Source organism: Erithacus rubecula (genome assembly GCF_903797595.1).
Source record: "Erithacus rubecula genome assembly, chromosome: 1".
Classification (NCBI taxonomy): Eukaryota; Metazoa; Chordata; class Aves; order Passeriformes; family Muscicapidae; genus Erithacus; species Erithacus rubecula.
The window spans coordinates 37,108,432-37,123,495 of NC_136658.1; positions in this window are offsets into that span (position 1 = coordinate 37,108,432).

Consider the following 15,064-nt stretch of genomic DNA (forward strand, 5'->3'; position numbering starts at 1 on the left):
GTGCTCTGAAATTTTCAGTATTTACTTCCAGACAGACTGTGATTTATTTTTTTCATATAGTGACACTTGAAAACTAGGCTACAATTGCATTGTTAGCTGCACAAATTTGGATAAATTCCATTTATATTCTTGTAGTAACTCTGGATTTTCTTTAGCTAAAAAGAAAATAAACTCATATTTTTATTTTAATTATATAGAAAGAAGAAAGAAGAAAAAAATAACTTTAAAAAGAAATTTAAAATGGACTAGATTCTTTTTCATAAAAGGAAAAAAAAAAATCACAGATTCATGGGGTTTTGCCTATGCTGTCCCACCTTTTCCCTGAAGTGGTACTGTCTTTTTCAAAAAGTGGCTGGGATTTTTTTTGTTAGTTGTGTTATGCTATGACTGTGGAGGCATAGCTGGGTTCAGAATGTTGTCTAATAGAGAAATAGAACATATTGATACATAATCAGGCTTCATCAGATTGCATAAAGCAATTCCATACAATGGGGTTGACCTGCTTTTGTATCCCTTTTATCTTAGCAGTACCCAGGCACAACCTTCACTCTGAGATAATAGAAGGCTTGGTATGATCTAGATTGTTCTTTAAGGAAAGGATGCTCCCCTTGCCTGGCTGTAAGGTTTGGCTAATGCAGGAGCAGGTTGCAGCCAGCCAGGTCTTTCACATGTAATGTATAATTGATACAGGATTTGACTGGCAGCAAAGACTCATCTTCTAAAGTTATTTCTACCAGTGCTTTTCTCAATGTAATCTCTCTCACTGGCTTACAGTTTAATGATGAAGAGTCTTTTTGGGCAAAATCCTTATTTTATTAATGAGATGTTGCTTGATTTGACAAAATAATAACTCTTTCTTTATAAAAGACTGGTTGTTGCTTTCCATTTGTGGCTAGTGTGCCAATATGGATATTTTTACTCACTAACACCAAAATCTGGAATTGTTTATTTGCTACTGTATATGTTGTCAAAGCAGTAGATAAAGATTTTAACACACTTGAAATTACTTCTTTTTCTATGTATTGGAATTCTACTTATCAGATTTATACTGATGTTATTCAGAGTGAAAGGTGTTCAGCAGCTTGAAAGGTTAGACAACTAGAGTTAAGCCCTGAATGAGGAAACAATCATACTTTTCATTATTTAGTGAGTTGTATAGATATGTGAAATACATTTTTACCAAGTATTGATAGAGAAATACATTCTTTTCGTTAGAAATTACATTCCTAATGATATCACATTACACGTGTTAAAACTTCTCTGAATGCAGTAAATTTACAGGTGCATGTGAAAACAAGGAAAACATTACACTCTCCATCTTGGAATATGAAGTATAAATTATTGAGGGCACAACTGAAAAGGGAATCTGTGTGCAAACTCAGCCACATATGAGCAGTTTGGAGAGATCTGAAAAGATTTTGTTTCACTTGTTTACAGATTTTCAATTACTGCACAAGCCAAGTCCATGTTCAAGAACAATCTTGAGCTGAATATATAGTGTCTTCCTATTACACATATTTTGCTGTTCTATATTGCAAAGAATTCTCTCCAGTTTTGTCAGATGAGAAAATATTTATATTTCAAATTATTAAATTAATATCAATAAAACAAAAGAATGTAACCTACCAACAGAGAAGCATTCCTCTGTTCTGAAGATGTTCAAATGGAAAATTGGGATGGCCAATCTCTTTAGGGTCTACAAGGAGGAGAGATTGGTACTGGCATAAAAACCTGTGGATGGACTGCTTTCTGCCTCTGAACAGGTGGCATGTAGGATGCTCTCCTTTCTTCTTCCAGATTTTTATGATGGTTAATTTGCAGGAGGTGACAATACCAGAAGAAATACATGCTGAGAGATCATTTTTTACAACCACTTTTTTGTTACTAATTTGTTGCAGCCAAGTTACAGAACAGGTTTCTTAAACTCCCACCCATTTATTACATTCAAAACCTTGTTATAGGCAGAAATAACATGCTTTGTATGCAGAGTCAAGAGTTTATTATTAGTTTAATTAAAATCTTAAGAGTATAATCAGAGAATTATTATTACACTAACGCTGATATAAACATTTACAATGCAAATTATATGCAGCTAAAGTGATCTGCACACAAACTATGATATTTACCCCATTATATGAAGTTGTACTCAACTCCTCTGCTGCATGTCTGGGACCTTCAGTCAGAGGGGAAGGGTATAGGCAGTCATCACCATTATGAATCCTTCACAGAGAAGAGCTCAAAACTGTTGGTGACTTCTTCTTCCTCCTATCTTTAAAATCTTCTTGGGTTCATTTGTGTGTTTAGTAATATTATATAACTTGCTCTTTATTCTGTTGTCTGAAAGCCCACATTGCATCTGTATTTGTTGCATATTGTGCATGTGTTTTACACACCATAGAGGGCTGTTCTTTGTTCTTTTTGGTACCCCTCTTTCTGCCCACATGTTAGAGTGTACTATTCATACCCTTGATGTCATCTCATGCCACTATTTTCAAGCCCATCTCAGTCTTTTCCTCTTTATGGGTTGTGTTTTGTCCAACACCCATGGGTAACTGTTTTTGCACAGTCATTTCTTGTTACTATTTTCTGTTAGTTTAAAATATATAAAAGCATTTCAGTGCACAATCTTGCACATATAAAAAAGTATAAGTTAAAAAAAAAAAGATAGTCATCACTTGAACATTTGACAATTGCCATTACCAATTTAAAAAGCTCGTACAAAGCTTGAGGCAGACCAAGGCAAGGTCTGACAAATCATGAAGTCTGTTTTGTTAAGCTAACACAAAGCCTGAAGCTGTTAGAAATAGAAGGAGCCCTGCACTTGCCTTGCTGTGTGGATACACCTTTGTGTAAGGATTGTGTCCTCTGCAACAGACCAGCACTTTGTCATCCTTCTCTTCAGTGAAAATGGCCAGAGGGGCACCCTGGGAAGCAGCAGTCAGTCTCACTACTGGTCCCAGTAAGATGATGGAAGAGGCTCTCCTGGAAGATTTGTTGGAGCATATGGGAGACAGGGAGGGTGTTAGAGACATCCATTGTGGCTTCATCAAGTCCTGCCTGACCTAGTGAGCTATGACAGGATGGCATCAGTGAATATAGAGACACCTGTGATCTCATCTAGATAGACTTCTCTAAGGCACTTGATGTGATCCCCCACAGCATCCTTGCCACTAAATTGAAGGCATATAGGTTGATTTGGCAGAAAGTTTTAGGTGATAAACATTTATGATAAGGACTGACAAAGAGGGCAGTGAGACACAGGAGTAGATTTTCTAGAGAAGTTGTGGATGACAAGGCCAGGTTGAGTGGTTGAGCAACCAAATATAGTGGAAGGTGTCTCTGGCCACAGCAGAGGTGTTGAAACTAGATGTTCTTGGAAGATCCCTCCAATCCCAACCATTCTGTGATTCTGTGAAGGAGCAGTGAGCTGGTGGAGGCTCCTCTGTTCCTGCAGTGCAGGTAGCTATTGCCTTAGTGCTGCAGGCACAGCCTCTCCTCCTCTGTCTTTCAATATGCTCAGCAGAGCCAAATTTAATTACCAGTAATAAGAAGCCAAAGTTAGGCTATGCAATATACATGAAAAAGTAGGTACAAGCTATTGTTTCCTTCATTTCTTTGTCACTTGTGCTGAGGGAGGGTAAACATATAAGCTATTCTTGTTTTATAATCCTTGACTTTTACATAACTGAGCTCTGATTGTTGATGTCTGATTAGCTTAGAGTAGGAGCAAAAAACTGGTGAGAGGGGATTGTTGCTACAGTGCTGAATGATAAAGCTTTATGATTCATATTCCTGTGTAAAAAAAGTGTGTTTTTATGAACGGCTTTGTTTTCTTGTTTTTTTCTTTGAATTTTGTTTTCTTCTAATTCATGACTCGTATATATACAAAACTTTCCCCCATTTCTCTTGGTCAACATCTGTTTTTTCTCTTTATCTTTTTTTTTCCTTTTCTTCTCTGAACTCTCCCTCTCTGTTCTCCCTCAACACCTGTTTGGTTAAGCAGCCATTTCTGTAAAGTTTCATGACACAAATATGAGCTGACATTACTAGTCCCCTGACAACATATTTTTAATGCTTGAAAAACTTCTATCTGGAGAGCTAAAGCAGGGGAAACAAAAGAACTTGTGTTTCCCCTTCTGACAGAGATTTGATCCCAAACCAGAGAGAAACTACATCTAAATAATTGTTCAGATTATTTAACATATCAGTAATAAGCATGATAAACAATATTATTTTATGCAGCTTGCAGTGGCTTTATTTACTGGGACAGTTGTGCTAAACAGTTGTTGTAAAACAGCAGTCCCTGATACTGGTATTTTTTTTTCCAAAAGGCTGGTATTTATTAGTCAGAACTGGGATTCTGACTCTTTTTCTTTAGGCTAAAGTGTTTTTGCTCAGGCAGCAAACAGAATCATTGTGATTATTAATGCAAAGTAATCTGGAGAGCGTGACCAGTTAATTAAACCTATTAGCTATGATCACTAGCATCAGGATCTCATCCTCTGGTATTTCTTTAATACAGGGATACATCCTGTAAATAGCTCAATTGATGTGAAAATGTTGGTATCAATTGGTATCAGATGAGAAGAAGGAGGAATAAAGCAGGAATTGAATCCAGTTAGATATGATCAAAAATGACTTAAAAAAATTGAGCATTTTTGTCCTGTTTGTCTAAAAGTTGGTGATTGCAAAAGGTGCTGGGCACCTCTCTTTGTATCCTGACCTTTAACACATGAAGAACTGTCAGACTGAGCAAGCACCAACATGCTTATTTAAACTGTCTAGAGACAAGGATGTGACAGGTAAACGTTTGAGGTCTGACTTTGCTTTTAGTGTCTATCTGAAGCTCATTTCCCTAGCAAGTTAAAAATAGCCTTGGGTTCTTTCAAGTATTAATTTCCAGAGTTTCTCAAGGTGACCTCTCTTAAAAGGTACCTCAGTTTGTAAGAGCATCTTCTGGGCAGCAAAGATGTCTGAATATCTGAAAACAAGGAGCAACTGAGTGTTGCTGTTTGCAAACAACACCTCTGTTTTCTATTGAAGGGATGTTTCCAATGTTCTTTGGTCAAGACTTCCACCAAGGAGCTGGATCTCCAATTGCAGCAGTTGTAAAATGGCACATTAGTCATACTGAAGGGATTTTCCTTTCACACTGTGCAGTTTCTCAGCACATCTGCTGATGGGTTACTCAAGTGCATTACAGGACAACCAAATGTCCATTTTTTGGTTATAAAAGTAGAATATCTTATACCTTAAATGGCTAAAATGTATTTAGTTTTAAACAAATAGAACTTGAGTATACTCTTTTAAAAGACAAGAAAAAAGAAAAAAATCTGAGCTTTTCCTTTGATGTTTCCTACAATATATAAGGGCTTTCCAGTAATGTGCATCACTCAATTCATATATGCTGAATGTCATGATCTCTCATTCTCTGGGGAAGAACAATGAACACGTGTGAAACTGGCTTTATGAGGTTGTGGGTTTTTTTTTTTGGGTTTGTTTTTTTTTTTTTTTTTTTCTTTAATTTATTTGCTAATTTTGTTTCTGCAGTACTTGGAATACTCTTTCAAAGTCAGGGCCTTAGTGGGTTAAATGGAGTTTAAATGAGTAACTAAATGCTTTTCTGATCCCAGAGAAACCATAACCTAAACATTAAAGGGAAGTAACAGACTCTTGATCATGTTGGTACTTCACTTCCCAGCTCCTTCTTTGCTGCTTAACTCGCTCTCAACAGTCTGATATTTCATACAGTTTTCTCCCTTCTTGATTCCACTTGTAGTGGTTTACATCCAGCTTTGCTTTTACTGCTGTAATCTGTATTGTTTATGCTATCTTCATTTTCTGTCAGTGCAGCTTTCCCATCCCTGCTTTGCTGTACTGTATTGCCATATAAATAACTAAGGAGGAGGCAGATGTAGCAAAAACTGTGCTGGGTTTTATAAATTCCTCCTGTGAAAATTAGAAATCATTTGACTTATACAAATTACTTTGCTGGAGGGAACCAAAGTGAGTTTTTTTGGTGCCTGTAAAGGAATAGGAAAAGGCACAGAACTTGGTGGTGTTGTGCCAGGAATATATCTTTCATTAATTTGGAAGGATGAAGCCCATAGTTAAACATCTCATCCACAGATGCATATTTCTTTGTCCTAGAAACAAAAGGAAAAAACCAAAACAACATAAACCAAAACTAGGCACCAAGTGAAACAAAGCCAGGCAACAAACAACATAAAATCAGGCTTTTATCACACCACTGTGAAAGATATACTCAAACAACTCAAGGTAAATTACTGGGAATTAATCACCACTTCAGTGAAGACATTGCACAATAATTCTCTAGGGTCCACTTCTATAGTATGTTTCCCTTTTACAGGAAAGCTTGATGTTTCTGAGAGATGAGCACTTTGTATTGCTCATAAGAAATCACTGTGATAGATATCAGTGACTGAACTGCTTTTGTTTAACATTTTCCATACTTGAAAATTTTCATTATAGAGAGACCTGCAGTACTTCAGAAAGCAAAGGGAATATTAAATTATGGAGAAAGTGGAAGAAATTATGGGCTATCCAATGCATACACTTGACAGTACATTGCTGAGATTGGAGGAGTGAACTTGAAGGATATCCTTGAATGGGAATAGGTCTGGGATTGTAACCCAGATGTGATGATGAGCTGTACCTGAGCCACTCTGAGCCTGTACCACCAGCCTGGACCCCTCACCTTCCTCACCTGAGACAAATGAGATATGTCCAAGGGGCAGCATGAAGTACATCCAGTTCATTCCAATTCATCCTGGTTCAGGTCTGCCTCACTGTACCAGCCCTCTTTTGGGCCTCTTTAATTAAGCAGAATATCCCTCCCCCTCAGTATTTAAGATACTTATCTGGATTGCCCCTTATAGATCTCTCATCTAACAAGTAATTATCATTTGTTGGTCTCTGTCTGTTGTGAAAATAATGTAATATTACTTTAAATATCACCAGGTGGACATAAAATGGGCAGCAGGGCTGCAAACAAAAAAATATTAACAAGCCTCAAGGTGTTTAGTGGCAGGGAGGTATAACTCTACAACTCCCTGGAACTCCTGGCTTGATTTAACAGAGGTGGTTACAAAGAATTATTGCTCAGGATGTACCTCCTGTTTATTTCCTTGTTAATACTCTCCTGTTGCTGGTTTGATTTTTATTTTTTCTATGCTTGCCTTTAGAAAACAAGCAAGACGGAGCATAAAGTGGGAAATGCTGTACGGAACTCCCCAAATGCTTACAGGCCACAAAAAGAGATTTTAAAAATCCAGTTTCTGCTTTGATTCTGCATGCAATGTCAGCTTCTGTATTTTGAAACGTGCAGATAGATGTCTGGCCCAATTAAAGGCAGTGAGAGTTTTTGCTATGGAGTCCAATGCCCAAAATATTGACCCGAGTGTCTGACATGCAGACTGTAGGACTCATACTTCTTGAGCCAGGAATACCATACTTTATAGAATGTTTATAAAACATCTAAAAATAGGATGTTTGTGTACATATTGCCTGCTTTTGCAAGATAAATCAGATAAATAAGGATAGTGTGCTTTGAGTGGATAATCAGCTTTCTTCTGCTAATGAATTAAAAAGATATGTTCCTATATCTCCATAAATAAGAAATTGAAAAGCTAAATTTGTTAAATCTAAGATAAAAATTGTTTGGTTTACCTTGTTTTTCCCTAGGAAATTAATGAAGAGGTATGATCCATCTTCTTACAGTAGAAATGTAAGTGAGGAGATTTGATTTGGTCTATGGAGAGATCAAACACAAAAAACACAATAAAGGGAGAACAATTGGAAGAAGCTGAACAGAGCAGTGTAGAATGATTTTCTTTATCTCCACTCTGTGTTTCTGCTAAATAACTCCTTATTTTGCCTTTTAAAATACTGTGACAGGTCTTAAATTGTTCATCTCTTTTTTTTCAGATTCTAAGAAAGATATAGGAAATGCAGCAGGATGTACAGCTACTGTAAATGCAGCTGCTGCAAATGTAACATCTGTTACCAACTCTACTCACATATATATGCTCTAGACAAGAAAATAATCTGAATCGTTTTAATTATACCTACATAAAGATAAGCAAACACATTCTTTCATTGTGGGAAGGATCATTTTTGCCCAATATCTAGAATCAAAGTGGGAAGATTAATATTTTTCAAGGTATTTCACTGAGAGTATTCACTTCAGATTTTTCACGTTTTAAAGAATAAATTTTACTGGTATATTGGCATAAGAAAAAAACAGATCTTTATCTTTTTAGATTAATTTATTGCATACTAATTTCTATACCATAAATGTGATATAGATATGCAAGCTCTCAGCATGCATTGACAGAAATGTGTGATTTTCTGTAGTACACATTAGGCAAAATTGCATGAAGATTATCAGTTGATAGCTATGAAAATTCTGTCTGCTTGCTACCCAAACTTAGTGTGTGCTGGCCAGAAGGTGGTGCTTTCAACCATAGATGTGCAAATCAGGAAAGACAACATGAATATGAGCTGTGTGAATAATTTGAACTGCAGAGGAAAACAGAGATTTCTGTGTATTTTTATAAGTCAAACAGATTAATAAGTGCCACAGTCCTAAAGAAGCAAGTATGATATTGAATCTTCTTCCTTCTTTAACACTTTTCTTCACCTTATGATCTAAATTAGGTTTCTCTTCTTGGCTGCAACACAGTGGTGGTGCAACTTAGAAAGCAAGAGCAACAGCTTCTACCTGAGAGAGCAAAGGGACTTTCACTTGAATGCAGAATCCCTGCCTATTACACTGTTACACAAGTTTGGTTTAAGAAGCATTGAAATAAAAAAGCAGCAAACTGATGTGTGTGTGGCCTCTGCCCTCAAAATATCATCATTTTTTGAACATCTGCTTTAGCTTTCACAGATGGTCCTTAAAGCAACAGAGGAAAAAGTTTGCTATTATTTCAAAATGTGGAGGTTGCATAAGAAGAGGAGGAAGAAAAGGACGAGTGTCACTTTGCAAATGTTTTTGCTGTGTAAGAAGAATAAGAAGAAAAGCTGTCCCTTCTAGAGACAGCTTCTGAAGAGCTGGCACTGCAGGATTACACCCATGAGTGTGCACCCAGTGCCTCTTTAGACTTGTCTGCACTGCTGCTCCACTGCCCTCCAACACTTCCATAGGTCTTAGGGAGCTCCCTTGTGCTTTAAATCTCTGCTGCTCAGTCCCTGTACCCTCCCTGCATTTCACCTCAGTAGTTTTATTGCCCTCAACAGTGTTATTTGCATATGTAAAGTTTATTCACATACCTAAATGTTTGCAAATTCACATCAAGAAAATTATCTTCCAAATTTTTTATTTGAAATTGCACTCCTTTGATTATAACTCTGCTCTTAGTCTTTAGCATATCTCATTGAATTGCTTGACCTGTAGATGATCATCCTAATTATTGTCTCTCTTTTAACATTAATCAACTACTTTATGGGAGATTTCAGATAATGGTGAATAGGAGAAAATAGGGAAGTTCATAACCAGAAGAATATTTTGGTGAATATTCATTGTATTAAAAGCAATTAAGTAAAAGTGTATGAACATGGTTTATATCCAAGATTCTTTTGTTTATTTTGGTTAATTAAGCAGTATTTCTGGAAAAAAATAAACGTTTTTTAGTATCAGTAGCTAGTTTTGTTCAAACTTCAACAGAAATAAGTTTCTGTTGCAGTTCTTGAAAATCTCTTTAAATGAGAATTTTAGTTGTGCTCTTAATGAACATATTAAGTTTTTTAGTTCTGTTGATAAAAGCAAATTAATTTAGGACTCTACTATTTGGGAAACTGTCAAATTCTGCTCCAGGGATGAAATGAAAACTGATAAAGATATGATAACTTTTGAAATCTTTGACAGTTCTTAATTCTTGAGGTTCTTATGTTGCCATCTTTGGATATTCTGTGAGGGAATTTTTCCTTTTCTCCCCCTGAAGAAAGTTAGTGTAAGTCTATGAAAATTCAAACACTGTTTAAAAACTTTGGTATATAAATGGTGCAGATTTAACTTACAGTGAATCATAACCCACTGGTCTAGTCACAAAGTCTTTTCTCTGACATCCTTTTCAGGGGACTCTGCCTTTGTAACAGCTTCAGACTGAGATATGTGATAATAGAAACTTTGGCATTTTCTATTAGTATGGATAAAGAGATTATTACTATAAAGCGATAGAAAGCTAAACAATGTTATCAATTTCTGAAGATTACATAGTTTATTAAATTTATCTAATCCTTATTAATTCCACACCTAGGGGATTTAAATTGATGAGATGCTTTGAAACAGACTTTGGATCCAGGATGAATTGAACTATGTTCAGAACAGGCCCAAAAACCTCTATGGGGAAGATCCCTTATCTCTCCATTTGTAAATGCACCCACCTATCTCACACTTTGGACTATTAATAAATAAATTTTAAAACCATGGAATTTGCCTAATAAGAAAAGTCAAAGGGAGTGAAATCCACACTGTGGATGAAATGGGGCTTGCACAGCCATGGCTTTGTAACATAATCACTTACAGCACAAATGCAGCACTAACTGTGCTAATAGAGCTCTATTCCCCATCCTCTTGTTAAAACTGCACCTGTTCATAAGAGATAGCTCTGTCCTAGGGAAGGATTACTCAGCCTCATAATTTTTCTTCATCTTCTTTCTTGTCACTGTCATACTTAGTGCTGCAAAGGATAGAAAAACAAAAGTCTCCGGAGGCTGGTGTGGAGATATTTCTGCCTCACGTACAAAGAGCGCTGTAAGCAGCTTCAGTTTGTCACCTGTCCAGGCAGGGTCACCCTATCTTCTGCCTATGTCCAAAGCAGGGTACTAGCACCTTTACAGGGTGATTAAGCCCAGCCAAAATTGTCTAAGGGAAATGTGTTTTTCTTTTCATTGCCTGTAGTAAACATTGAGGACGAACTGTTATTCCCTGTGGTAGCAGAGCTCTGTTAATCACAGGATGAAATTCAGTATGTGAACTCAGAAGCAGGCTGTATAGAAAGCATCAGAAACACATCAGAGGCCAGTAGAACTGAATCAATTTACACTAGCAGAGATCAAACCCAGTGTGTCTGGGCATGGTCTGGTGAATGCAGCTGATGAAGGGCAGCCATTTTAAGGATTTCAGTACAACTATTCCAGGATTTCCAATAAAATATTTTTTTTCATCAGAAAATTACCTTTTGATCAAACCTAACCATTTTTCCAGGAACTAGTCCATGTAGCTGAAATTCTGAGCTAAAACCCAGAAAATGCTCTCAAAATGGTGTAAATTTTGGCGAAGATTTTTTGCTTATGTTTTAGTTATTTGTTTTTCCCAGAATGAATTTTCTTTGAAGATGTGCACTTGTGTTATAAATGTTACACTGTAAGCACAGAAATAAAATTAAAAATTCAAGTTTCTCTGAGTGCAGGCTTCTGAGTGATTAATCAGCTTCTTGGAAGTGCTTTTTTCCTTTTTCTGGGAACTACCAAATTACCTTTGTTTCATTAAGACCATGAATGAAAACAGCTTTCACTGTAACAAGCATTTCCATGAATAGAAATCTGGGATTTGCACAGCCTTGTTACTGTTTTTCCCAGAAGAGAGGCTGATGCAGGCAAAGACTCTCTCAGGACATATGTTCACAGATGGGAAAAAGCAGATTCAATCTGCCTTTGCTTCATGGGCCATATTGGCACAGAACTGCTTCCCTCAAGATAACCTTTGGGATAAGGACAGTGGGGCTTCAAGCTGCTGAGAGTAATCTTGGGAGTTCCCAGCTTGTTCTGCTGCATTTGTATAGGCAGGCCAAATCCCAGATCCCAGGTTTCCAGGCAGATGTGTCATGGATGAAATGAGCAATGTGATTTGGGGTTGAGGTGAGGTGAGATAGCAACAGGGCATGGGAAGGAGGAAAAGGAAATTTATACAATTTTGATATTATTTTACAGTGCCTGGAAAGGTTAAGATTGCCCGTGGGAGGAAGCAAAGCTTGGTTTGGTTGCTGGACTGGGAGTCTGCTTGTCTGTTTTTGTTATTTTTCCTTTGACAGCAACTGTTGGGAGCTAATAGTCATTTTGTGAGAAGGAGAAAAACATCTAAGTGGTTTATGGGGCAGTGACTGGGGGTACCTGAAGGGACACTTTGCTCTGCTCACTTCCCAGCAGACAGGTATCAACAGTTATTCTCCTGTGGCCAGATGGAGATGATCTTTATGGATCAGCATCACATATAGCCAGTTGCTGCAAAGTTCTGTAGTGGTTAATTTCTCAGCATTTGCTAAATGCTAGCAGTCAGCTCTCTGCTGTAATAGATGTGGCATGGGAGAAAGTAGACATAATCCCCACTGCAGAGGGTTTAGGATCTAAATAATCTGCTGCAGTTTATCAGGCTCTGAGTGTGATAGCAACACAATCATCAGCAGCTGAGTAGCTCAGCGATGGTTATCAGCAGATGTTCGTCCTCAGCCTTGTGGGATTGAACACTAAACGATTAATAATTCCCATTTTAAAGTAAAAGACATTAACTGAGAAATCAGGATTTGCTTAGCTTTTGCTGAGCATTAGTGTGATTCAGATAAAAAGAAATAAATAAAGCTACAGTGCTGCAAGCAAAGGTTAGCTATGATTCTATTTCCTGCTTACTGAAAAGAAAGGATATTCTTAAGAGAAAATTCAGAAAAAAACAAGAAAGTGCATTTAAATCTAGTTGAATGATGAAAGTGGCCATTAGGTTAGATCCAAGTTAAAGGATTATCCTTAAATACTAGATCAAGGCTGACGGCTGGCAGTTGCTCTTTAAAAAGGTATTTAATTCCTGGAAAATTGTTTATTTGATTCAATCAGTGCAAAAGGAATATAATCCCTTTTACATTAAAGAAAGGTATTCAGCAATTAACATCACTATGGAATTAGTGAGGGGACAGGACAACCGATGAAACATATTTTTTGGCCCAGTAGGAATAGAGAAACATATTAATCTTTGTGAAAGGACAGACAGAAGGTGGTCTGCTGCCTTATAGTCCATCCTTGACTGAATGATGGAAAATATAGTGCATTTGAAAGTGTTGATGGAGCATTAATACAAAGTTAAGGATGTTCTGTCAGGAGGTACAATCAGTCATTATTTTTCCACCCTGGGCCCAGACTAGAGCTATGTGCTCTATCCAGTGACGTTATAAGCCATCTTGCCTTTTCTTAAAGCTCACACATCACCTCTCTCTCCATGGAGATGGTATCTTGTTCCCAACACCTGTCACTGTGGCTCCACAGCTGCTGGCTGGAGCTGACATTGCAACATCTGCTTGTGCAAATCTATGCAAACATCTCTTCAGTGACTTATGGCAAGAACAAAATGCTGATTGCACTTGATTGGATGAAAAGTACACCTGAGACAGAATGTCAAGTCTGGCACCCACACTTCTGCTTTTTCCTGATTTTCCTGGTCAAGATCATGGTATTACTACGGAGACCCTGGCAAGTTCAAGAATGACTTGGGGATTTTGGGGTGTAGGCATAGAAGTTCAGGTATAAGCCTTCCCTTTATGGCTGGTGTTGCCAAGAGGATCTATTTGGCATCTTGAATGGAATTGCATCAAAAAACATGAGGGTTTCTGGGAAGAGGCAGGAACCGCTAATCAAATATTGGTCTCTGAGCAACCTGCTACAGTGTTTTATCAGCCTCATTTCATGACTGCTCTGTTTTAATCTTTCAGATATCATGACAGGTGAGACATTCCTGATGACAAGAAAAAGCAAGCAGCATGCCTGCCTTGAGAATGGTCAGCATAGAAGACCTTGGGAGCTGCAGGCTGGTCAGCCTTGTCTCAGGTAATTGTAAGGGAATGGTGACAATCCTCATGTGAAGGAGTAGAGGATGACCAGAAGAAATTAGCATGGATTATAATGTTTAAATTTTGCCTGAACAAATGTATTGCCTTCAACATTTGGAGAGGACTGGTGGGTAAGCTGTGATCAGTGGGCTTGGCTTTAACACCTATGTAATCTCCTTGAGCCTCAACAAATCTATTGTTCTCTGATGTGTTGTCTAATGCAAGTTCTTCATTTCACTATTCTAAACATTCTCTATGTTTTAAGCCTACTTGTGTTCATTCTCTGAAGCAAGCAGGCAGCTGTCCAGCTGTCTACTGCTCAGACATGACAGCTATTTACTTTGATGGCACAGATGTGGTCAAAATTATATGTAGACATCAAAAGCTAATGCACAAAGAAGAGCTTGCAAACAACAAAATAAGATGTCACCACATGAACCTTCCAGCCTTCAGAAGCTCACAGTTAGGGACTTCCTGAGTGAGGGTGAGCCCTGGCATTCAGAGTCAGTCAATGGATTCTTTTCTCCCATAGATTTAATCACCTCCTGATAGAGTGGGCATGAGTCTAGTAAGATAAGTGATATAGATTGTTTACTTAATTTGCCACTTTGTCCAGAGGTTAAACTCGTGTTACCTTTTAAGGGACCGTGTCTAGAACTTGGGTAAGACTTTGTAAGTGGGATAACCAGTATTTGTCATGCATGTCTTGCTTTCCATCTTTCCATGATGATAAACACTCTTCAGTAGAGCAGTCCTGATGTTATTTTTCTAAATTCTAACTTTTCAAAACCAAGGTTTTGTAAAAACAAATTTATATGAGTCAAACCATGGGACTGCATAACCAGATTACTGCCAAAGCAATTATTAATATTTGTCCATTTAGGCTTTGCTGCCACCAAAGAATAGTTGATTGTTGTTACTTTTGTTACTTTTCTGAATTCTTAAACAGCATTTAACAATTTATAGTTTATCCTTGCTCACAGTTCAAAGTGATCCACAGTGCTACATAATCTGTTCAGGGCATCCTCATGGATTTTCCCAGTAGAATACATTCTCTTGGCTTGGATCAAAAGAAAACAAAACCATCACTAGAGGTTTATTTTTCCAGTGGTAAGAAAACCATCCTTGAGCTTTGTCGTGTAGTTTAGGAATGCATAATTATGATATAAGACACAATAAAACAGATAATTTGTCACACATTTAGATTACTTTTATCACATAGTACCAAG